Source organism: Vigna unguiculata, chromosome 11 (assembly GCF_037176805.1).
Source record: "Vigna unguiculata cultivar grain cowpea cultivar isolate G323 ecotype 2 chromosome 11, ASM3717680v1, whole genome shotgun sequence".
NCBI lineage: Eukaryota > Viridiplantae > Streptophyta > Magnoliopsida > Fabales > Fabaceae > Vigna > Vigna unguiculata.
In genome coordinates, this window is record NC_140802.1 from 10,775,676 (window position 1) to 10,801,509 (window position 25,834).

At 32.3% G+C, this 25,834-nt stretch overlaps 2 pseudogenes across 1 annotated transcript; both read left to right on the forward strand.

Annotated features, from left to right (window-relative positions):
* Positions 1 to 1,377: 1,377 nt before the first annotated feature.
* LOC114170158 (dynamin-related protein 5A-like) lies at positions 1,378 to 19,720 on the forward strand (annotated as a pseudogene).
* A 2,373-nt stretch (positions 19,721 to 22,093) lies between these two features.
* On the forward strand, positions 22,094 to 23,830 carry LOC114170588 (bifunctional UDP-glucose 4-epimerase and UDP-xylose 4-epimerase 1-like; annotated as a pseudogene). The gene is made up of 5 exons (XR_014986667.1): positions 22,094 to 22,456; positions 22,530 to 22,579; positions 22,672 to 22,805; positions 23,232 to 23,309; positions 23,649 to 23,830. The product of XR_014986667.1 is annotated as a bifunctional UDP-glucose 4-epimerase and UDP-xylose 4-epimerase 1-like (transcript).
* Positions 23,831 to 25,834: the final 2,004 nt, after the last annotated feature.

A 25,834-nucleotide genomic window follows, 5' to 3' on the forward strand; every position in this document is an offset into this window, starting at 1 on the left:
ATTTGGTGGACCTCGTCCATTATTAATAGACTTATCTATCTTTTCTCCATGGGAGAAAAATGCTAACACCATGTTATATTTTCTAATGTTTTACTAGTAGTTCTTACTTATACTGAATTAATATCAGTAAGAAGTTGGTTCAGAACAGAAGGAGGTTCTTTTAATAATGATAGTTCAACTTTCTCATTACTACTACATTATTGAAACTTTAGATTAATAGATTGTTTCCTTATCCTTTCATGATACCACATATTAATTTTGTAATGCTCACATTTAAATAGGGTCACCTATATCTTCGTAATGTTTAAATATATAAAATATGTATTTAGTAAGGATTAAATATAACTTTACTAGTATTTGTTCATTATCGGAACTTGAATTTGTGTGCACTAACATATCTAATCACATATCAGTATAAAATTGTTAATAATATCTTAATATGTGGTCAAATGGTAACCAATTAATGCATATATATGTCATTTTGCAATTGTATAACAAATATTAAATAACACTTTTTGGTTGGCTAATGAATGCTGAAGTATTATATTTATCGTATCCATTTTGGTCTGATGGATCAAAGGGATTGATGCGTCTTTTTTCATATGATAATTGTTTTGTGACTTATGCTTGATTAAAAAAAATCATTGAAATATATACAAAATGCAGAGAAAATAGCATAATACATATAAAACTTGTGGAAACACAATAATTATTATTATTAGGAAAATTACAAAAAGTTATATAGAGAGGGAATAATAAGAGGACACTTGTCACAATAGAACATGGGCTGTAGAAAGAGAATAATTTATGTGAATCAAGATAATGAAGAACATGTTCACAAAAAGAGAAGAAGAGTAACAAGGAATTCAAACAACACATGGCTAAAATAATTTTTTTTTCTAATTTATATTTCTAATAACTACTTTTTTAAATTTAAATAATTACTCAAAAAATTTATTTTTCAAGTAACTATTATTTTAAATTCAAATGATTAGTCATAATAAAAAACTATTTATAAAATAAAAATATATATAAAAATTATTTTTTTATGATTATTTTTATAACAATTATTTTATAATTTATGAATATTCTTATTTCAGAAAAATATAAACATTTTATAGTTTAATAAAAAAAAGGTGAAGAGGAAGAAAAAGAAAAGCCTATTTGTGCACGTATTATTTTCTTACTTATCAAAAAGAGTAATCGCACTCAGAAGGCAAAAGGGTCGTTTCTTTTGGGTCTTCTGCATCTCAAAGCCCGTTTAAAGAAATATGCATTAATCCAATCACAAAATTCAAATTCAAACTCAAGTCTTTCCCTCGCTCTTTCCATTCAACTCCACTCCATCACCTCCACACCACAGTCGCCGTCTCCATTATGTCGTTCTTCACCGTCGCCGATTCCGACACTCCCCCCTCACTCACCTCAACACCGTCGAAAACGCCGTCGTCGAAGGTGAAGAGTCGGCAGAGCCAGGCATAGTCGAAGTCGGGGTTCGAGGCGTACAACCGGCTACAGGCCGCGGCTGTGGCATTCAGCGAGACGATGTCGATCCCGGAGATCGTGGCGGTCGGAGGACAGTCCGACGGGAAGAGCTCGCTCTTGGAGGCGCTCCTCGGGTTTCGGTTCAACGTGCGTGAGGTCGTGATGGGCACGCGCAGACCCCTCATACTCCAGATGGTTCACGACGCCTCCGCTCTCGAACCTTGTGAAAGATAAAAAATCAATAGCAGAAAAAATAGTATAATCCAGCAACACCTGGTTTAGTATCGGTATTCAAAAACACAAGAAGTTTCAGTACAGAAATAATGCAATAGCAACAAAAAAAAATTCCCAAATATTCATAAACAGACCAAAAAACATAAGAGAGAGAATTTTCTATAATCCATCCATATGCCCTACGTTATTATCCGTAATTATATATTAGTATTTCCCCACACATATTTTGTTAGTCTTTTGTTTGGTATTTTGGATCTTGTGTCCCTGCTCCCTTTCCAGCCCTATGTCTCACTTGCCATGTAGTCTTGACTAACCGTTTCTCCAGCTGTATTCTCACCTTTCTTCATTGACTTTATTACAATTTCTCTTCCATTAAAGTCAACCTTGCCCTTAAGGTTGAAAGTCGGAAAAGCCTCCACAAACACAGATTGATCTTCCCATGTAGCCTCCTCTTTTGGAAGACCTTCCCACTGAACCAAGAGTTGTGGAACCTGCTGATGCCCCCTTATAATAACTCTAGACTTTAAAATTGCGCAGGGTGGAATGATAGGAGAGAACTCTTTGTCAGATATTGGTAAAGGCACGTAGGGTGCAGTATGATCTCCGTGACAGAGTTTCAATTGGGATGTATGAAATATGGGATGGATGCGAGTAGTAGATGGCAATTGAAGTTTATAAGCAACCTTGCCAATTCTTTCAGTAATATTAAATGGCCCAAAGTACCTTAAGCCCAACTTTTGATTTTTCCTTAGAGCCAAAGAGTGTTGTCTGTATGGTTGTAGCTTCACCAAAAAAGAATCACCTATCTGGAATTCCAATTTACGTGGCTTTTGATCAGCGTACTTACTTTGTATTTGTTGAGCTCTATGCAAATTCCTCTTCAATTTCTCTAGGATTGCATCCCGAGTCAATAGTTGGTCCCTAACAGAAATGGGATATGTCATATCAGCAGTGTATTTAACAATAGATGGTGGATCTCTCCCACACACTATCTTGAAAGGTTTCATTCCAACACTTGTATGATAAGCGATGTTGTACCAATATTCCGCCCACGGTAGTAATTTTGACCAATCTTTCAGGGCATCAAACGTAAAACATTACAAATACATCTCAACACATTTATTGAGTACCTCAAATTGCCCATCACTTTGAGGATGGTAAGTTGTGGACATATTCAATGTAGTATCACTGATCTTCCAAAGATGTCGCCAAAATTGACTAATGAAAACTTTGTCTCGATCGGAGACTATGAATTTTGGAATTCCATGTAATGTGACCACCATTTTCATAAATGCTTCTGCCATTTGTATACTGGAATAATATGCTTTTAGAGGGGTAAAATGTGCATATTTTGATAGCCTATCCACAACTACATAAATCATTATGTATCCTTGGGAAGAGGGTAAACCTGTAATGAAATCCATAGCTAAATCCTCCCAGATTTGGCTTGGAATAAGGAGAGGCTGCAATAGACCAGCTGGTAAGGTGGTGGCTGCTTTAGCCTGTTGACATATTAAGCATTGTTGCACGAATTTTCTAACATCACCATGCATGCTTGGCCAAGAAAACTGTGTTGCAATTCGAACTAAGGTCCTTGTGTAACCAGCATGACCGCCTATAAGAGTTTTATAAAACTCTTGAAGAATTTGCTGGATTAAGGCATGCTTTGCAAGCAATACTAGCCTTTATTTCCAGAATAACAATTCACCTTGAACACTGTAATGAGGCTTGACAGGTTGATTGTCTTTACAGGACAATAGTACAACATACAATTCAGGATCAGTCCGTTGGGCCTCTTGAATAGCAGAAAGTAAGTGAGGAATTGGTTGAGACCAAGCCATATAAAATGATTGAGATAGGGAATCGACTGCTAAGTTTTCGTTCCCCGGCTTGTATTCAATTGTGAAGTCATACCCTAGCAACTTATGAAGCCATTATTGTTGTTCCGGGGTCTGAAGGGTTTGATTTGTCAAACTTCTCAAACTTTTCTGGTATGTTCTAATTATAAATCTATGGCCCAACAAATAATGTCGGAATTTAGCTATGGCCTCTGTAATAGCATAAAATTCCCTAGAGTAAGCAGATTGTTTCTGCATGTGTATAGTCATTTTCTTTGAAAACAACGCAATTGATGTTGGTTCTGTCCCAACACTGCACCCACACCAATTCCTGATGCATCTGTCTCTAACGTAAAAGGTTGAGAAAAATCTGGTAGAGACAACACAGGAGCAGTTGTGATAGCATTTTTTAACTGGTTGAATGCAATTGTGGCTCTGTCTCTCCAAGAAAAATTGTCCTTTTTAAGCAAATCAGTTAAAGGACTTGCTAATGTAGCATAGCACTTTATAAACCGTCTATAGTAACCAGTTAGTCCCAAAAAACCCCTCAATTGCTTCAAATTAGTGGGAGTGGGCCAATCTATGACAGCTTGAACCTTATTAGCATCCATTTGAATCCCTGCTCCAGACACTGTGTGACCAAGATATTCAATTTGTTGTTGACTAAAGGAGCATTTGCTAAGCTTAGCATACAATTGATGGTGCTTAAGCAACTTGAGAACAACTTCAAGGTGGTGCAGATGAGCCTTCCATGAGGAGCTATAAACCAGAATGTCATAAAATAAAACCAAAATAGATTTTCGTAACATGCTTTGGAACACCGTATTCATTAAGCTTTGGAAGGTGGCTGGGGCGTTAGTGAGCCCAAATGGCATAACAAGCCATTCATAATGCCCTTTGTGCGTTCTAAAGGTTGTTTTGTGTCTATCATTTTCCTTCACCAGGATTTGATGATAGTCGGACCGTAAATCCAATTTGGAAATATATAATGCTCCATGTAACTCATCAATAAGTTCATCAACCGTTGGAATAGGGAAACTGTCCTTTACCGTTATGGCATTCAGGGCTCTATAATCAGTACAAAAACGCTAGGTTCCATCTTTCTTTTTTACCAAGATGATGGGACAAGAAAAAGAACTTGAACTAGGCACAATAATGCCCTCGTGCAACATATCTTGAACCATATTTCGATTTGTTGTTTCTGACTCAAAGGATAACGGTAGGGCTTGACCTTAATGGGATCTGCGCCATGTAGCAGAGGAATGGAATGATTGTGAGATCTGGTGGGTGGTAACCCCGATGGTACAGAAAACACATCTTGATATGTCTGAAGCAAAAGATCAATCTCTGGTTCAATATTTGTAGGCAAGTCCAGCCAATAATCTTGATAACAGGGAACAGTGTTAAATTGTAAGGAGTATAATTTTGCAATAGCATGAGTGTGCTGTAATCTTCTCATGTGATGAAATTGAACTGGACTAGGAAGTTTGTTAGAGTCGCCCTGTAGTGTGATAATTTGTTGCCTAACAAGAACTTCAATGTTAATGTGCTATAGTCAGAAATATGTGCTTTGAGAGTGGCAAGCCAAGCTGCCCCCAACACCAAATTTGCTCCTGAAACAGGAAATAAAAACACAGGCAAAAGAATTGAATGGCCTTGGACTTTGACTTCCAGATCCGTGATAACACCTTCCACCATTAAAGCACTACCATTTCCAACCACAACCTTAAATTTCTGAATAGGTTCAATGGGTAATTTAAGGTAGTGGGCTAACCGAGGCTGTAAAAAATTGTCGGAATTGCCACTGTCGATCAAGATTTGAATCGGCATGCCCTGGATCGACCCTTGGAACCTCATGGTACCCAAACCGGCAGATCCTTTCAAAGCATTAAAAGATAGATGAGGGTCATCTTGACTATTCAAGCCCTTATCAATTTCATTATCCTGGGGAGGGTTAATGAGATCTTTATCATCATCCATTTGCAATAACAAATGTTGTTTGTTAGGGCATCGATGTGAAGGGATGAATTTATCATCGCAGGTGAAACATAATCCTTTATCTCTTCTAAGTTGCATTTCAACTAGAGACATTTTCTTAACATTGAAATTGCGGGAAGTATTGGTGGATGACATAGTCAGGGGTCTAGGAAGTAATGGAGGTCATGTTTGTGGCTTGTGTTTTAGGGTAATAGTTGTACTGGTACTGTTTGGGTTTAGGAACAGAGGAATATTTCTCCTTGATTAATTTAACAAAGGAAAACATAACGCATCAAGGTGGTAGGTTCTTGAGCCAACACATCCCTACGAATTTCCACTTTTAATCCACCAACGAAACAATCCAGAAGAGCTTCAGTTGTAACCCCTTGCACCTGGTTACCTAGAGATGTGAATTTGACATAATAGTCTTGGACTGAACTTTCCTGAGTAAGCTTAAACAAATTAGATCTCGGGCATTCATAAGGAGAAGGTCCAAATTCCCGTTCTAAGGCTCGAGTAAACGCAACCCAGGTTGGGAAAAAGTTGGATGTAGACATCATTTGGAACCATGGCACAACATCTTTTTCCATATGCACTGTAGCTATTGTTAAACGTTGCTCATCTGACGTATTATAGTAATTAAAGAATTGCTTCGCTAGAAAAATCCAGTGAAGCACATCAGAACCATCAAATCTAGGAAAGTCCAATTTAACATTGCGAACCTGAAAGGAAGGGCGCGACGAATTTTAGACCCAGATTGCAGATTTGCAAAGGACTGGAGTACTGAGTCCAATATAGTTTCCACCGTTTCGAATCGAGTATTATCATCACTTCGTTGATTGGTCATTGTCTCCAGCAATCGTTTAATGTACCGATTGGTAGCAGCTACCACATCATTAAGGGTTTTCACATCAATAGAGAGGTCCTTGAGGCGAGAAACCTCCACTGTGAGTTCTTTTAGACGAGTATTCTCCGCCATGACTCAATGAAAGCACCAATTGAAAGATAAAAAATCAATAGTAGCAAAATTAGTATAATCCAGCAACACCTGGTTTAGTATTGGTATTCAAAAACACAAGAAGTTCCAATACAGAAACAACGCAACAACAACAAAAACAGAATTCCCAAATGTTCATGGACAGAAGAAAAAACATAAGAGAGAATTTTCTATAATCCATCCATACCCCCACGTTATTATTCGTAACTATATACTAGTATTTCCCCACACATATTTTGTTAGCTTTTTATTCGGTATTTTGGATCTTGTGCCCTTGCTCCCTTTCCAGCCTTCTGCCCCCACTTGCCGCATGGCCTTGACTAACCGTTTCTCCAACTGTATTCTCACCCTTCTTCAATGGCTTTATTACACCTCGATGCCGCTTCCAGGTTTTCAATTTTCCCGTTCTCTTTTAGTGAATTGAATGTCGCAGAGTGGATCTTCTTTCAGGAATCCAAGTTTGGTAGAGATATTGTTTGGTTCCGTTGGGTTTCTGAATTTTTAATGTTTCTTTCCTCATTGGGCTTGTATTTGCTGCATGACATTGGGTGTATTATAGCAATATACTTATACTTATTTGTATTAAAGTTGGGAGAGGTTAAAGTATTTTTACTCTAGAAGCAACATATATTTTCTTCTCGATTCACGGTTTGAAACGAGCATATTTCTATTGGAATTTCAAAGAATACTTTTGTAATTTTCATCCAAATATGTACTAAGTTCTCGAAATTCTATCTATTGGTTGATTTGGTTTAGAAAGGAAACTTTCTTGCCCGAAATTGGAAATTCGAACAATTTGTTGAGAGGAATGGAATATACTGTTGTCATGTTCCATTAATTAAGGTGTAGAACCGATGGAGGCAAATGTGTTTTTGTCATATGAATGGGTAAATTGCGGATGACATACAATGGAAAGACCTATGCTTTTAGTTTCTCTAAAATTGGGGTTGAATATCTCTCAAATTTAAGATAAAATAAATTTAGTTCCTCAAATTTGAATAAAATACTTCTTTACTATGAACATCTTTTCAGATTTGATGAACTAAAGTTTCTTTTTTGTTAAATTTAGGAGATTAAAATCTGATTTACTCCAAATTTCACGAACTAAAGACATAATAAAACGGTTTAATTATGTCTTTGGTCTCCATTTTGGAGTCAAAATCTCAAAATGGTACCCAAATCTTTAAAAATCTCAAATTGGTCCCCTTTTTTGTTAAAACGTCTCAAGTTTGCCCTTTTTGTTAAGTCAAGGTTGACGCTGTTAAATGGGGTGCCACGTGTCAGTTCTTCGATTTTTATTTTTATTTTTAATTTTTTTTGAATTTTTTTTGAAAATAAAAAATTTGCCACGTGTCAAGCTGTCGTCGTGCCACGTGGTAGTGACAGAGTGATGTGGCAGTGATAGTGACACCTGTCAGTATTATGTCAGGTGTCATTTCCTTAGTCTCAATTTGGTCTCGGTATTCTAATTTTTGTCTCAATTTAGTCCCTATTTTTGTAAAAATAATTCAATTTCGTCTCTCTCCAAATTAAAACAAAAATTAAGTTTATATAAATGTTATACAAATATTTTTATTAAATTTGATATTTTTATTCAAATTGATATTTTTATTATATATTTTTAACATAGCTAAGTTTATTTAAAATTGTGTTTCACATTCAACTTTAATTAAAATTGTTTTCAAATTTTAAATTTATATGGCTTTTATTGTTACATGAACTAGTTAATTTATAAATTTTTTTTTCTATTAACATTATTTTCTATTAACTTTAAAACAATTTTAAATAAAGTTCAATGTAAAATATTAATTAAATGAACTTAATTTGGTTAAAAATATTTACTTGAAATATCAATTTTGATGGAAATACTTGTGTAGATTTATATAGAAATTAAATTTGATTTCAATTTGGAGAGGGACAAAATTGTTACTTTTTACAAAAATTGGGACTAAATTGAGACAAAAATTAAAATAAAGGGACCAAATTGAGACCACCTGACATAATACTGACACGTGTCATTGCCACTGCCACATCACTCTGTCACTGCCACGTGGCACGATGACAGCTTGACACGTGGCAATTTATGATTTTTTAAAAAAAATTCAAAAATAAAAAAAAAATCATAAAAAAATTAAAAAAAAATCAAAAATTTGAGGAACTGACATGTGACACTCTCTCTAACGACGTCAATCTTGACTTAACAAAAAGGGCAAACTTGAGACGTTTCAACAAAAAAGGGATCAATTTAAAACTTTTAAAAATTTGGGTACCATTTTGAGATTTTGCCTTTAAAATGAGAACTAAAGACATAATTAAACCTAATAAAACATATACTAGAAACTAGTGAATCCTATTTCATGTTTATCTCCTTCATCTTAAGGAGTAAATGGAATTAAAGTTTTGTGTCGTTCAATGGTAACATCCAACAAATGTAAGGGAGATGTTTGTTTCACCGCATTTTAATTTTAATAATGCATTCCATTTTATTCTTTCTCATTCTATCAATCCAAGCATAATCTAAGTTAACCAATTTGATTCCTAACTTCAACAATTATCAGTCATTTTAGTCAATAAAACTAAAAAAAAAAAAGCATTGCAGCATGTTGCATTTCAATCTATTTGTCTGCTAAACACTCACAAAGGTAGGTTTTGGTGAAAAAAATAGAATGAAATATATCAAGAGTTTTGTATAATGTGTGGTGTATTGTTAAAAGTGATAAGATTTTAATTTCATTAAAAGTAGAAAACTAAAAAGAAAAAAATTAAAATGGGTTCTTCTATTTTGTATTGTTTATATGCCGCCAAGCTAGGTTCGGGTTGATTGGTTTAAGCTTTGACTCTTTGAAAAGGCCTAACTTAATTTGGTTGAGATTAAATTAAAATTAGTTAGGTGTTTGGTTCATAGTTTGACCATTTGGCAACATTGGTTTTGAATTTACATTTCTTTTTGTTTTGCCAATATGTTTTATTCTCGAGTATGGGAAACACAGGAGGAGGATTCAGAAGAGTATGGAAGTCCCATAGTTTTGGCATCTTCGATTGTTGACGTTATAAAGTCCAGAACTGAGGCACTTTTGAAGAAAACAAAGGCAGCAGTTTCTCCAAAGCCAATTGTAATGAGAGCCGAGTATGCACATTGTGCTAACCTTACTATTATTGACACACCTGGGTTTGCTCTTAAGGTGAGTTCTTGAAATTCTTGGCCTGTGAGAAGTGAAGGTTTGACATTTATGCTCGCTGAATTGTATTTAAGAAAATGATATTTCAACAAAACTTTTTGACTCATTTTTTACAATACTGACGTGGCAAGGGATTTTAATTTTTTTATTGCAAATGCATTAATGAGACAAACCCTTACACGTGCGGGAACATTTCTTAGGCAAAGTGAAAGAGAGAGAGAATGAAATACAAAGAAAGAAGGAAGTGGTGGAAAGGAAGAACCATTGCAGAGAGAGAGAAGTGAAACATTGCAGACATACAAAGAGAGGAAGTGCTGGAAAGTGTGAAGCATTGCATCGTGTGTGTGGGTTAGCGAAGATAGCGGCTACTGGAAGTCCTTGACGATAACCATCTCATCGTCCTCATCGTAGCATTGAATCGTTGTTGTGAGTCCATTACACATATTTCCCCCTGCGTATTCGTCGAAAGGTGTTCCTAAAAAACCCTTATTTTGCCTGTTTTATTTTTCGGAACAGAGGACCCAAAATTTGAACATGCAAAAGTTTGTTTATTGCTATTGTATGTCATTTCATATTTGAATAGGTTGTTGAGTAAATTAGGTGTCTGTGGCAGTTTCAAATTGTTATATTTGTCATGTCATCCATAAGTGGGGAGCAAGGACTACATGTGTGAAGAGTCAAGTTACAAATTGTGGAGCGAAGTTGCAGATTTTACAAGAATTGAAATATGATTTTGTGATAACAGAATGCAGTCACTTACACAAATTTTGCACCATACAAGGTCCATTTAATAAACACTGAATATTCACTGTTGTGGGTGTTTGTGGCTCTTTCAAATTGTTCAATTCATCAAATCTTCCATATTTGAGGACTAAAGCGTTAACGTGTAGGGAGTACTGGTGGAAAATGTGGACTGCACTTGCAGGTTGTAAAGAAATATAATTGCGGTAATTTGATCATACCATGCAATCACAAAAACACTGAATATTGACCATGGTTGATAATTGTGGTTTTTTAAAATTATCAAAATCCACATGTCATCCGTAAGTGGGGAGTCAAGCATTAATATGTGGGGATTGAAGTTGGATATTATGTTTCGAGGTTGCAGATTTTTTTAAAATATGGTATTGGGTTCACACTATTCACTCACTTAAACAAATTTTCCATCTTTCAATCTCAATTGACTGACGTGGGTGCTTTCATACTTGACAATTGCTAAAATACCCATATCATATGTAAGTGAGGAGTCAAGCATTAATATTTGGAGAGTTAAGTAGGACATTATGTTTGGAGGTTGCAGATTTTTTGAAAACTAATTTAAATATCATATTGGAGTCACACAATTCATCCGCTTAAAAAAATTTTCTATCATCCAATCTCCATTCACTGACGTTGGTGCTTTCTTACTTCACAATTGACAAAATACTCAAGTCATACTTAAGTGGGGAGTCAAACTTTAATATGTGGGGAGTTAAGTTGAACATTAAGTTTCGAGGTTGCAGATTTTAATAAAACTAATTTAAATATCGTATTGGGATCACACAAATCACCGACTTAAACAAATTTTCCGTCATCCAATTTTCATTCACTAACGTGGGTGCTTTCTTACTTCACAATTGACAAAATATTGAGGTCCTACGTAAGTGGGGAGTCAGAAATTAATATGTGGGGAGTTAAGTTGAACATTATGTTTCAAGGTTGCAGATTTTTATAAAACTAATTTAAATATCATATTAGGATCACACAATTCACCGACTTAAGCAAATTTTTCATCATCCAATTTCCATTCACTGACGTAGGTGCTTTCTTACTTCACAATTGACTAAATATTCAAGTCATATGTAAGTGGGGAGTCAAAAATTAATATGTGGGGAATTAAGTTGAACATTATGTTTCAAGGTTGCGGATTTTTATAAAACTAATTTAAATATCGTATTCAGATCACACAATTCATCAACTTAAACAAATTTTCCATTATCCAATTTCCATTCACTGACGTGGATGCTTTCTTACTTCACAATTGACAAAATACTCAAGTCATACGTAAGTGGGGAGTCAAACTTTAATATGTGGGGAGTTAAGTTGAACATTATGTTTCGAGGTTGCAGATTTTTATAAAACTAATTTAAATATCGTATTGGGATCACATAATTCACCGACTTAAACAAATTTTCTATCATCCAATTTTCATTCACTGACGTAGGTGTTTTCTTACTTCACAATTGACAAAATACTCAAGTCATACGTAAGTGGAGAGTCAAGCATTAATATGTGGGGAGTTAAGTTGAACATTATGTTTCGAGGTTGCAAATTTTTATAAAACTAATTTAAATATCATATTGAGATCACACAATTCACCGACTTAAACAAATTTTCATTCACTGACGTGGATGTTTTTTACTTGACAATTTCCAAAATACTCAAGTCATACTTAAGTGGGGAGTCAAGAATAAATATGTGGGAAGTTAAATTGGACATTATGTTTTGAGGTTACAGATTTTTTTAAAGTAAGTTAAATATTGTATTGGGATCACACAATTCACCCACTTTAAGAAATTTTTTATCATCCAATTTCCATTCATTGACGTGGTGCTTGTCTTACTTGACTGTTGCCAAAATGTTGAACTCTTCCGTAATTGGGGAGTCAAGCTTCAATATATAGAGAGTGTTGTTGTAAATTCTGGACTACACTTGCATCTTAAAAATATATTTTAATATGGTATTGGGATCACACAATTAACTCACTTTAACAAATTTTTCATCATCTAATTTCCATTTACTAACATTGATGCTTGTCTTACTTGACAATTTTCAAAATTATCAACTCAACCCATAAGTAGGGAGTCAACCATTAATATGTGGGGAGCAGTGTTGCAAATTCCTAATTGCTCTTGCAGGTGGTTAAAAAATTAAAATATTGTAACACACATTGCATTGTCCTTCATACAATTTCAATAATCGAAATACTGCATATCCACCATAGTCTGTACTTTTGTTGCTTGAAAATTGTCAAAATCCTCAACTCATCAGCAAGTGGGAGTTAAGAATTATTATGTGGGGACTAGTGTTGTAAATTCTGGACTGCAATTGCATCTTTTAAAAAAAATTCAATATGATTTTTTGATCACACAATGCATTCACTTACACACATTTTACATCATACAATTTTCATAACCTGAACATGTATATTGACTAACGTGGGTGCTTTTGGTCCTTCAAAATTATAAATTACGTCAAAGCTTAAATAAGTGAGGACTCAAGCATTAAAATGTGGGGAGTATTGTTGCAATTTCTACACTACAGTTGCAGATTTATAAAAACTGTCAACATATAAATGAACAACAGAGTTCCAAATTAATATTTAGCAAAACTTCAACAACACCTATGTCCTTCATGTGTGCACCAATTACAAAAAATCAGGGGATCTACCATATGTTTTTACTCAACAAAACAAATAAATTTACCAAAATATCACACTCTGGTCAAATTAATTGAGACTACTACAAGAACCCAAATACGGATATCCCCAAATGTGCTTTCTTCATATATTCCAAAGAGCCACAACTCTAGAAAATCACCGTAGTCTCCGCAAACCCACACAGACCGCTGGAAAATCACAGCGAAGTCACAATGCAGCGGTCTCGATGAATGTTATTGAATGAGAATAGTGGAAGTGGCCTCCCTGTAGACTATCAAATGGTTGTCGGGGAGCACTTCAGGTGGCCGTTGTCTCCTGTTACCCATAGAGAGGGCTGCAATGCTTCTTCCTTTGCAGTAATTCCTTCTCTCTCCACCACTTCCTTCTTTCTTAGTATTTCATTCTCTCTCTTTCACTGAGAATTTAGTATATATTTTAATGTGATCCATGTAGTCGATTTCACGCAATGTGATAAGACTTTTGTGGTGGTATTTCTTTGGTTAAGGAGTTAATGAATCACACTACTCATCAAGTTATGACAGGAAAGGAAAATAAACTGTTAGTATGTAATCAACAATCGATGTATATCTTGAGGTTGATGATATTGCCATTAGGCTGCATAAGCATGGATTTAAATTGTGATTGCAGTTGTGGTTGCATTGTGGAATGCAGTCAGCCGTAACGGCCACTTGATGTGGTTGTAGTAGTAGTGGCAGCCACTGAGATGTTTCATCCTTCATCACACCATAGTTTGATGTATATAATGGTTACATAGTACGCTGTATTTTTAGAGACTGGTTTTAATGATCAGCTTTCCAATGCTTGCAGGAATTTGGTGACCGGTGGGAAGTGGATCGCTATTTGAGTGCTAGTGGTTACCTTGGGGATAGCACTCACCCCTTTTTTGTGGCACTTCCAGAGGATAGGGGTAATGTTTCAAATGATGAGTTCCGGAAGCAGATTTCTCAGGTGGATTCAGAGGTTCTTCGTCATCTGCGTGAGGGTGTAAAGGGAGGTTTCGATGAAGAAAAATTCAAATCTTATATTGGCTTTACTAGAGCAACGCTGCAGTGAAGTGACTTCTGAACTTGCTAGAATGGATTCGAAAATACAGGCCACCTCAGATGTTTCCCATCTCAGGAAATTTGCAATGATGAACGTGGCATTGGGGTTTGGCCTGGTGTCATTGCCTCTGTAAATCCTCCCAATGCTACTCTTCGTCTTTATGGAGGAGCTGCATTTGAGAGGGTGATGCATGAATTTCGCTGTGCAGCATATTCCATAGAATGCCCCTCAGTGTCGAGGGAGAAGGTGATTTACTTTTCATAAACGTGTGAGGAATATATTCCTTTATCATTCAATTTTCAACTTCGAATTCTTAGGTATCTTTTATAACAGGTTGCAAATATATTACTCGCCCACGCTGGTCGAGGTGGGGGAAGAGCAAGAACAGAGGCTGCTGCAGAGATTGCTCGAGCGGCTGCTAAATCATGGCTATCTCCTCTTCTTGACACTGCTTGTGACCGACTTGCTTTTGTCTTGGAAAGTTTATTTGATTTGGCTTTAGAAAGAAACCTTATTCAAGATTTAGAATGTAAGTGAAGAACCTTGGTTATTAGGTTCTGTCTTCATTACTTAAATGTTACAATTTTCTTCGATAGCTGTTCCTTTTCCTGTTCTAAATCATGGCATCATGTCATTCTTCGATAGTTAGCTATTTTAGTCTAAGAAATGTAACGGGTTATTCAATGGGACTGCAATTCATTAGGTCCAATTGAAGGTGGGTTTTTGTTGGTAGACCAGCTGTATATAAATAAAGGAGGGATGTCATGTGAACTCAGAAAACTTAGGCCTCTGGGATGGGAGGGCCTTGAAGTTCTGCAGGTTAGACAGTGTATTGAGGGAGAAATCTATATTCTTTCTTGTTGGAAGTCCCATATGCACTAGGAAGGAATAAGTTCAAATTATAATGTATAAGTGCAATGCAATTCTTTCTTTACAGGCTAGTTTTGTGAGATTGATTAGGCATAAACTCATTAAGATTTGTAGTCAGATACCGGTTTCTATCAGAGGTTATGATTTCTTCAGCTTAAAGGTTCTTACAAAAAATGCCATTGGGAGGAGTTGAAACACTAATTTTATTTGTTTAGGAAGTTGAATATTTCTTGTCCTTCGAGAACTGAAATGATACAACAATTACAGAGTGTTACGCTATCTTCTTTTTCACTATGTTCCTATGGTTAATAATTCATTTTCATTTTATGTCAATTTCATGGAATTAGAAATTGAAAATTTTCTTGTCCTCCGAGAACTGAAATGATACAACAATAAAAAAGTATTGTGCTATCTTCTTTCACTATGTTCCTATGGTAATAATTCATTTTCATTTTATGTCAATTTCATGGAATTACTTTTATTATCTCGTGTATATTTTGAGAATGCTCTTGTTCAATTTTATCTTCTAGATTTGTGTATATGCCTCCCTGTAACTGATTAGAAAATCTCTGATTGGTGCTTATGTTCCGTGAAGGTGAGATTAAGTTCAGCTTACGCAGATATCTGTATATCAGCTGCTCAGCATTTTGCACGTATTCGTGAAGTTCTTGTTGAGAGAGGCGTGACATCAACATTAAATTCTGGATTTCTAACCCCTTGGTAAGCTTCTGTCTTGTTTGAAATCGGTTTGTGCTTACCCAAATGCGGAACTTAACTAGTTTGGTATCATAAAGAGCAAAAGCGAAATTAGGAAGCAGAAGAACAAATTCAAATCGAAGAAAGATCTCCAAACTCAAGTTCAAGAAAGATCTCTGAACTCAAAAATCTTTGAATAACTTAATTTCCAATAAGTTAATGTTGGATATTATTATGAACTTTGATATTTCAATTATGCTGATACTTTAAAGTTCATCTATTATTTGTCCATCACATGAAAACATGAAAATTAGTTAAAATAAATTAAAAATAAAAGAATACAAAATATATAAGAGACCACAAAAAGTCCATGATAAGAAATTATACTTCAGAAAACATAAACGTGTACTTATTTTGGAAAAAACTCTAAATAAGTATATGGTGCTAATACATCAAATCATTTATATTACTCTCGAAATGTAAAAATTAAATTAACTAACTTATTAACATAATATTACTCTCGAAATGTAAAAATCAAATTAACTAACTTATTAACATAATGATTACCCTGAAAAACATGAGAAACCTTAATCTGTATCGAAATGTAAAAATCAAATTAACTAACTTATTAACATAATGATTACCCTGAAAAACATGAGAAACCTTAATCTGTATATGTTGAATAAATGAACAAGCATCTATGCCATCTCCCTTTATGAGCCTAATGTACCACTTCATTGATCCACAAAACCTTGACAAACCAAAGTAGAATTATTCTCCAACCAAAGCGTCGAAAGTCCTCCCTTCATGCATGTTTCAAAGCATAAATAACCTCCAAAAAGTCAACATAAAGTGAAGTTTTACCCTAAAACATTGAAAAATTATCAACATATCTCCTCTGTGTCCTAAAAAAATTAAAGCACACGTAGCCAAACTAGAACAATCTTGAGTTGCACTATCAATATTCACGTTAAGCCAGTAAGCATACGAGACCTGTTAAATAATTTCCTTAAACGAAACTGCTTTGCTTTACCGAGTATGAATATTGAAAAACTTCAGTACTAAAAGAACAGAGACAAAGTTACTCACATGATTATTAGATTTATTCCTTACCATTCACACAACCTCTTTAATTTGAAAAATAGCATAAGTAAATACAACAAAAATGAGTTTGCTTCCGAGTCAACTCGAAAGCTATGAGTAGAAACATAAACTCGTGGAGTTAAAAAGTTAACTCACAAGTTTAATAACCATGATTTCATACTATTATAAGAAATCAACATTTCAAACATCATAGCATAATAAAATCATGTACCTAAAGAAAACATTAATAATATAATACATAAATGTTCTTCATTATGAGTATACGTCACTTCCAAGTTTTCACTTTCCGTAGTTTACCATATCAAAATAAATCAACTAAAAATTGTAGAACTTACAAATTGTCAATTCATACATAAATAAATTTTGTGAAACTAACCTTCAAAATTTTGTCCAAGAAACAAGATAAAAGGAATTGATCCTACCAATGAACAAACATCACAATACATGTGTGCTCTACTAGAGTTTATATACTTTCAAAGTTTAGTATTTGAATCAGAACAACCACTTTGAAGAAATGTACCAAATTAATAAACAAAACCTATGATCACATTGCTAAGAAAGAATCTAAGGAAAAACTTATTCTAATTGTATTGTCTATTGTAATATCTAAACAAAAAGTATTGAGTCTAATAATAATAATAAGGTTAAAATACCTTTTTGGTCCCAATTTTCGTCAAGTTTTCTCAAATAAGTCCTAATTTTGGTTTTGTGTTCAAATAGGTCACAATTTTCGTCAATTTTGTTCAATTGAATCATTTTTTGCTAACACCGTTTAAATCACGGTCATGAACAGTGACTGTCACGTGTCACTTTGTGGTTTTTTTGATTTTTTTGATTTTATTTTTTGATTTTTTTAAAAAAATTAAATTTTTTTAAATGTACACGTGTCAACCTAGTAGCGTGACACACCATGTGTCACTTCATGGTTTTTTTGAATTTTTTTTAAATGTCCACATGTCAACCCAGTAGTGTGCCACGTGTCAAGGACAATGTTTTATATTCAACTTAGTCCCTATATTTGTTATTTTTGTTCAATTTAGTTCCAATTTTTGTTTAAAATGACCAATTTTGTCCCTATCACAGATGTGACCAAATTTAATTTTTATATCAAAGTTATAATGATGTGAATTTTAATATATTATATAAAAATATTTAATAAAAAATGTGAATTTTAATATAAAAATTAAATTTGGTTTTAATTTGTGGAGGGACCAAATTGGTTAATGTTAACAAAAATTGGGACCTAATTGAACAAAAATAACAAATATTGGGACCAAATTGAATATAGAACATTGACTTTGACACGTGACACACTACTGGGTTAACACGTGGACATTTATAAAAATTTTAAAAAAATTCAAAAATAAATAAAATAAAAATTCAAAAAAACCACGAAGTGACATGTGGCACACTACTGGGTTGACACGTGTACATTTAAAAAAATTTTAAAAATTTAAAAAACTAAAATTTTTTTAAAAAAAAATTCAAAAAAACCACAAAGTGACACATGGCAGTCATTGTTCATGGTTATTAATGATTTAAACGGTGTTAGCAAAAAAGGACCCAATTAAACAAAATTGACAAAAATTAGGACTTATTTGAACACAAAACCAAAATTAGGATTTATTTGAAAAAATTTGACGAAAATTGGGACAAAAAGGTATTTTTAACCTAATAATAATATAAGAAGTTGTATAATAAAAGTTTGAAGTCTAATTTATTGTACGCAAATTATAGATTAATGACACATTAGATCTTAAAGGAATAATGTACAACAATTTTTGTTTCCTAATTTACATTCTAAGCTATCATATGATAACCATATCATGTCTTCAAAAAATGTAATGAAGATATCTTAAAAAAAAAATCAAATTCAACCTTAGCATTTATTTTTAACAAATGACTTCAAAGATAGCCATAATTACACCAAAAAGACTAATTAAAAATTATCAAAATATTAAATTAGTAATTCAATATAATATTTAAAGTGAGACAAACAACTTAAATAGATTAATAGCCACAATAATGAATGATGTAAGTGAGATGATGAACCAACTACACTAGTAAATCAAACTTATTTTGTTGTTAAACTCCTCTTATCTTGTAACCTTAAACTTCTAAAAAAAATTAAAACCAAACATTATTAATATACATGTCAACATAGTCATTGATTTTAAAACCATCAAATTAAGTTATTGTGATCCTTAACTAATTTTAAAGACAAATAAGTCGATTTAATAAGCTTTAAAAAGCACCCAAATCCCTACACTCAATACTAATAGAGGCCCTTGTTGAAATGGAGGTGATGAACACATCTTTAACCATTTTTGATAGAATGGAAAACTATGAAGAATTTAATTTCTATACCAAACCAAAATATCAAATTGGTTATTACGATCCCCAAACAAATTCATTCAAATACATTTATAATTCATTTTTTTTATCTATAGAGTCAATTTCTCTAAAATAAAATGCATTTTAAAAGCATGACTTTCCCAAATCTTTTGAAATTTCATAATTATTGATGTATTAGATTGAGAGACACTCTGTTACACCAACATGTGATTGTTTATATCTTTGTTATTGCTCGTCATGAACTAATATAAATAATATATTTTAAAACTATTTTGCATATAGTTAATTCTACAACTTTGTTTAAATCATATTTATACATATTTTGAAATATCTAGAGTTTTCAAATAAATGTAAAAAAAAGGTTGATTTTTTTTATTGCATTTAGTTTTTCTTTTTAAAATTTTCCTTTTTAATAATTTTGTTTGCTAGGATCGGAGCTGAAGCGGTTTTGGGTGTTGAGCAGAAACGAATTGTCTCATCGCGCGCTGCAGTCCAACTCTGAGGAGAACTCTCGTGCTTTTCTTATTGAACCCCGGACGTTCGATTTCCCACTGTCGTTACAATTTCTTGCTATCAGTTTACTATTGATGATGTTAAGATTATGTGACTTTCATTTGTTGCAATTTAATCACCGCAATGGATTTCAATTTTAAGATTAATGGATTTTTATATTAGTTTAATTAGTGAAAGAAAACAAATGCAAATTTAATTTTTATATTAATGGATTTTTTAATAAAAAAACTTGAAATACGGAACCGTAGGCACGTAGAACCCATACTTACATACAGAGAACACAACCACATGTAACACTGAAATAACTGAATATCAATGACAGTCAAATTGATTACCAACTCACACAATCAATCATAATGCATATCATATTTTCATATATTGCATTTTTATTATAATGTTTGTTAGATAAAAAAATGTATAACAGATGAATTAATTATAGTGTACCAAAATTAATAACCAATTATTTTTTAGTAGAACTAGTTATCAATTATCTTGAACAAATTAATAATGAAACTTAAGAAATGATTTCAATTTTTATTATAAAAGTAATAACAATGGCTATTTTAATGTAGGCTAATAAAAACCAATATATATTTCTGACTGAAATTAATAATGAATTTTGAAAAAATACATATTAAGATTTTATTTGTTAAGTAATAAACACATTTATAAAACACAACTAATCACTAATCTTACAAATAAATTATTGAGAAATAAAGTATGAGATACACAATAAACACATCAACGACTATGATCTTACCCGAATAGAAGAGTGAGGAGATTAGGATGAGACAAGTAAGTATATCCACATGGAATGATTGGGTGATAATGCCACGCGCATGAAGTAACGTTGCGTGATAAACCAATCCAAACCCGCGTGGCCACGCGCAAAACAAAGAGAAACACTGCACAACAATATAACACCAATAATAATTAACTAGATAGGCAAATAAATGGGACACAAAGAATAAATAAGTGGGGAACTTTGTATTACTTTTCGTACAATTCTTTTAAATTTACTAATCAATCTTTTTTTATCAGATTGGTTTGTCCTACTTATGTATCCCGAATTTGATTATAAGTTACAAAAATCCATCCTTATTGTTTGTTTGCAGTAGGTGCCTGACTTGAAAAAAAAAATGCCAAACCGAGTAAGCAAATAAGTGGGACACAAAGAAGAAATAATTGTGGAGCTGCGTATTACTTTTTGTTCAATTTTTTAAAATTTACGAACCAATCTTTGTTTTATATCATCAAATCAGATGTATCTCTTATATACCTTGAATTTTATTATAAGTTACAAAAATCAACCCTTATTACTTGCACTGGTGACTGGCTTGAAAAAAATAATAGGCCAAACTAGATAGGCAAATAAGTGGGGCATAATAAAAAATAATTAGGGAGTTGTGTATTACTTTTTGTATAATTTTTTAAAATTTATTAATCAATCTTTTTTCTATCATATATACCTCTTATATATCCCGAATTTGATTATAAGTTAATAAAATTAACTCTTACACTAAGTGGTTGGTTTGAAAAACAAATAAGTGGGAATAAAAAATAAATAAGTGGAGAACTGCATATTACTTTTCTTACCATTTTTAAAAATTTATTAATCAATCTTTTTTTATTATCCAATAGGATCTATGTACCTCAAACTTTATTATAAGCTACAAAAATTAACTTTTATGGTTTGTATTAGGTGGTTGGTTTGAAAAAAAAAAATAGGTCACACAAGATAGACAAATAAGTGGGACACAAAACATAAAAAGTGGGGAGCTGCGTATTACTTTAGATACAATTTTTAAAAATTTTTAGAATTAATGGAAATATAAAATTGAACTCATTATTAATATAAAATAACATAATAAAGTTTGCAAACACAACATATTTTCTCTACTTATATACTAGCGAACACACAGACGCTGTCGTGCATGTGTATTCGCATTTTTAAAATAGTTGTTAAATATAAAAGAAAATTTAAATGATGATTTAAGACAAAAGAGATTTGTAGAAAAATGATTAAAAGTAAATTATTTATAAAATAATTAATTTTTAAAATAACTAAGGGTAAAACGGATATTGTGAAATGTGGACACAAAAAGATGAATCCCTTTATTGTTAGAAAAATGATTAAAAGTAAATTGTTAGAAATGTGGACACAAAAAGAGGAATCCCCTTTATTGCCTTTATTGTTATAAAAGATATAGATATAGATAATTAATTTTTAAAATAACTAAGGGTAAAACGGGTATTATGAAATGTTGACACAAAAAGAGAAATCCCCTTTATTGTCTTTATTGTTATAGAAGATATAGATATAGATAATTAATTTTTAAAATAACTAAGAGTAAAACGGATATTATGAAATGTGGACACAAAAAGAGAAATCCCCTTTATTGATATAGAAGATAATTAATTAATCAGTTAATTAAAAACGGGAATGGGCGCGCGCAAGCAACAAATCTAATCGGACTAGAAAGAAAGGGAAAGGAAGTAAAGTAAACATTCCTAAATCTCACCCTCCAAAATGGTCTCACCCTCCCAAAAGATTCTGGTCACCGGTGGTGCCGGTTTCATAGGCACCCACACCGTCGTGCAGCTCCTGAAAGGAGGCTTCACAGTTTCAATAATCGACAATTTTGACAACTCCGTCATGGAGGCGGTCAACCGGGTACGCCATGTGGTGGGTTCTCATCTTTCTCAGAACCTCGAATTCACCCAGGTCTGCACTCTCTTCCTGTTTCACTTCACTCTCTAACTTTCCATATTGCAAATTCACCTCTTCTTCTCGGCAGGGCGATCTCAGGAACAGGGATGACATGGAGAAACTTTTCTCCAGAAACACGTACGCTGGATATTGCGTCTTCTCATTTTCCCATTTTGCTCTTTTTTACGCTTTATTTCTTCTTCAGATAATGTGATAATATACTGAAACAGATTCGATGCCGTGATCCACTTTGCTGGCCTCAACGGTTGCGGAAAGCGTGGCCAAGCCAGGTCGTTATTTTGATTTCAATTTGATCGGCACCATCAATCTCTACGAAGTTATGGCTAAGTATAACTGTAAAAAGGTTTTCACCTCACCCTCCTTTTTTTCCCCTATTTTTATGGCTGCTGTCACAATTTATTATGAAAATGACATGTTAGATTGAATTTAATTTATATTTATATTTATAGTCTATACAGGTTTGGGCAAAAATAAACGAAAAAGTTAGATAAGTTTCTTCCTAAGGTAGATTCTAGAGTATTATTTATCTGTAAACTAATTTTACTGTTTGTAGAAACTTATTTTGTTTTCTTTTTATTTATTTATTTATTTGGTAAGGGCTTGGTCATCATTGTCTTTAACTTTCATGTCATTCATGGGAGGGTTTTTTATGCTTTACGTTATGTGTTCCAAAGAAGGAAACAGTATCAGATTCTTGCCTTTTTCTTTCTTTTTTTTTTCTTTTGTGATGGTGTAGAATATTACATGACATGATCATGTTTCTGTGTAGATTTATGGCCAACCTGAAAAGATACCGTGCGAGGAGGATTTCAAGTTGCAAGCTATGAATCCCTATGGACGGACCAAGGTAACTTTGTTGGCAGCTTGTGGTTTCTAAGTTATCAATAACGAGTTATTTAATGGAAAAGGAAATAAAAAAGATAAGATGAATTAAACTGTATTTTTGGAATGAGCAGGCATTTTCAAAAACTGATTTTAACTCTGTTTGCCCTCACTTTAATTCATTGAAGCTTTTCCTTGAAGAAATTACACCAGTTTATTTATTTTTTGTACATCATATACACCTATAGAACAAGACATTAGGGAAAAAAGTGTGCAAGTTGGACAAAGTAAATAACATTATAAACATATTTTTCTACCCCTGCAAAATGCTAATCCTCCATTCCTTCTCCTTATTCAAAATAAGATCCGGGACTATATCCATGTGATGGACTTAGCAGATGGTCATATTGCTCCCTTCAGAAAGCTCTTCACATCGGAGAACATAGGTGAATTGTTCTTTTTCTTCCCTTGTAGAAGTTAGAGTTCAAATTCAATCTTATGTGTTGAATGCATAAAAAATATGGAAAATGAAAAGTATTTTTTTAAGATGGCTTTTCTAAAACTGAATTAAACTAAATTAATTTGAATTTATATTAATTTTCTTATTGAGTCACCTCTGGGTAATTGTTAAGAAAAAACAAATATCTATGATTATCGTTTTTGTATTTTGAAAAAATAAATAAATTATAGTTATTGAATTTTTAGTGTGCGTGTAGTAGGCAAGAAACAACCAATACATATTTATTTGTAATTCATTGATTCAGTAATAAAGAATAAATTATTCATAAGAATGAAAATAGTGTGAATATAATATTTGAAATAAAAGATAAGTAACTTGTACAACCTAGTTGATTTCAACTGGAGTATATCTGTCTTCGCTGTTATATTTAAATTAAATGGTATGAAGCTATGAATTTTTTATGTTTATTGGAATGACTTAAAACTTGATGTGAACTAAACGACCCCACACTGTTTTGTTTTTCTAAAAAAGTTAAAATGGTCAAAGTTTGACGATTTCGACTAATTAAGTAAAATCGTACCACGATTCAGTTATATTTAGAGATGACAAATAAAATAAATTTATTTTCGTGGGTATTGTTCAAATTTGTTTCCGTTTTGATGGAAAATCTCTGCATTGACTGGGTATGGGTATGGGTATGTGGAATCTTCGACTTTTTCAATTGTGTATGGGAATGATTATGAAGATGTACATATCCTGGCCATCATATCTGTCCCCGTCATATCTCCGTCATCATTTAAATTATTAAAATATTCACAATTAATTAAGTAACCATATATATATATATATATATTAAATTTTTTATTTCTTCTAGTTATTTGGTTTGTCATGAAATTCATTCACATCTCCAATATATTTTTTATCTTATCATAACATTTACGTAATTATGTTAAAATTATGTATGTCAATTAAAACTTTTTTATGTCTCATATTTGAATATTTCTATTATTTTTTAATATTTTTATTTATTGTATATTTTCTTTTCACATGAGTATGTTTAATACTCCCAATTTAAGTGTTTAATAACATAAACCTTTAATTTACTAGGTAATATAAAAAAAAAAATTACTTATTTTTATTAATTTTTGTTTCATTTGAAAAACTTTTTTGTTTTGCTAAAACAATTATTTCTCAACCATTGATTATATATGTTGATATTTGAAAAGTGTTCTTAGATGTTTAAGGTATTTTTCATCTTATCATACCCTTAATTATACATTTGTTTTTCTTTATGCGATTTCTTTCAATAATTTCTCAAATTGTTTCTAAGACATATATTTGTTAATCTTTTAATATTTTTATTTGTTGTTTATTTTCATCATGTAGAATACTATTTCAGTATATTTTATTTAATTATTTTTTATTTTCTAACTCATTATATCAATTATACTGTAATTTTTCACTATAATTATATAAATAACTTTTATTTACTACAATATCAAAATTTAATATAATTGCCATGAATTTTTTTGATCACCATCCAACATATTTTGGAGTTCAAAAGATACAATATCCATGTTAAAATTTTATTATTATGTTTATTATTTATTATTTGCGTCATTTTGATTAAGTGATGTATTATCATTTTTGTTAGTGTATAAAAGAAGAGATTCATGAGAATTTAAAAAATTGAAGTAAACAAACATTTAAATATATTTTAATTTAAATATTTTTTTCCTTTAAATTTGTTTAAAAATATTTTTTAATTTTATCAACTAGGTTTCATTAATATTTGCAGTTTGCAAATTTAATAAATGTTTTAGTTCTCATGAAAAATTGTTTGGTATTTTAATCTAAAATGTAAACAATTATAATTTATTTCAAAGTATTTGATATTGAAGAAACAATCACCATCCTATTATTGAATATTTAATAATATTATGTTTCCTTTAACGTAATTTTTTATTATTTTATAAAAATTAATTAAAATTTATATTAAAATAGTAAAGAAACGGGTGCGGGTATGAGTACGAGATTATACCCGTTACCCGACGGGGATAAGAATGAGATAAAATTTTGATACCCGTTGG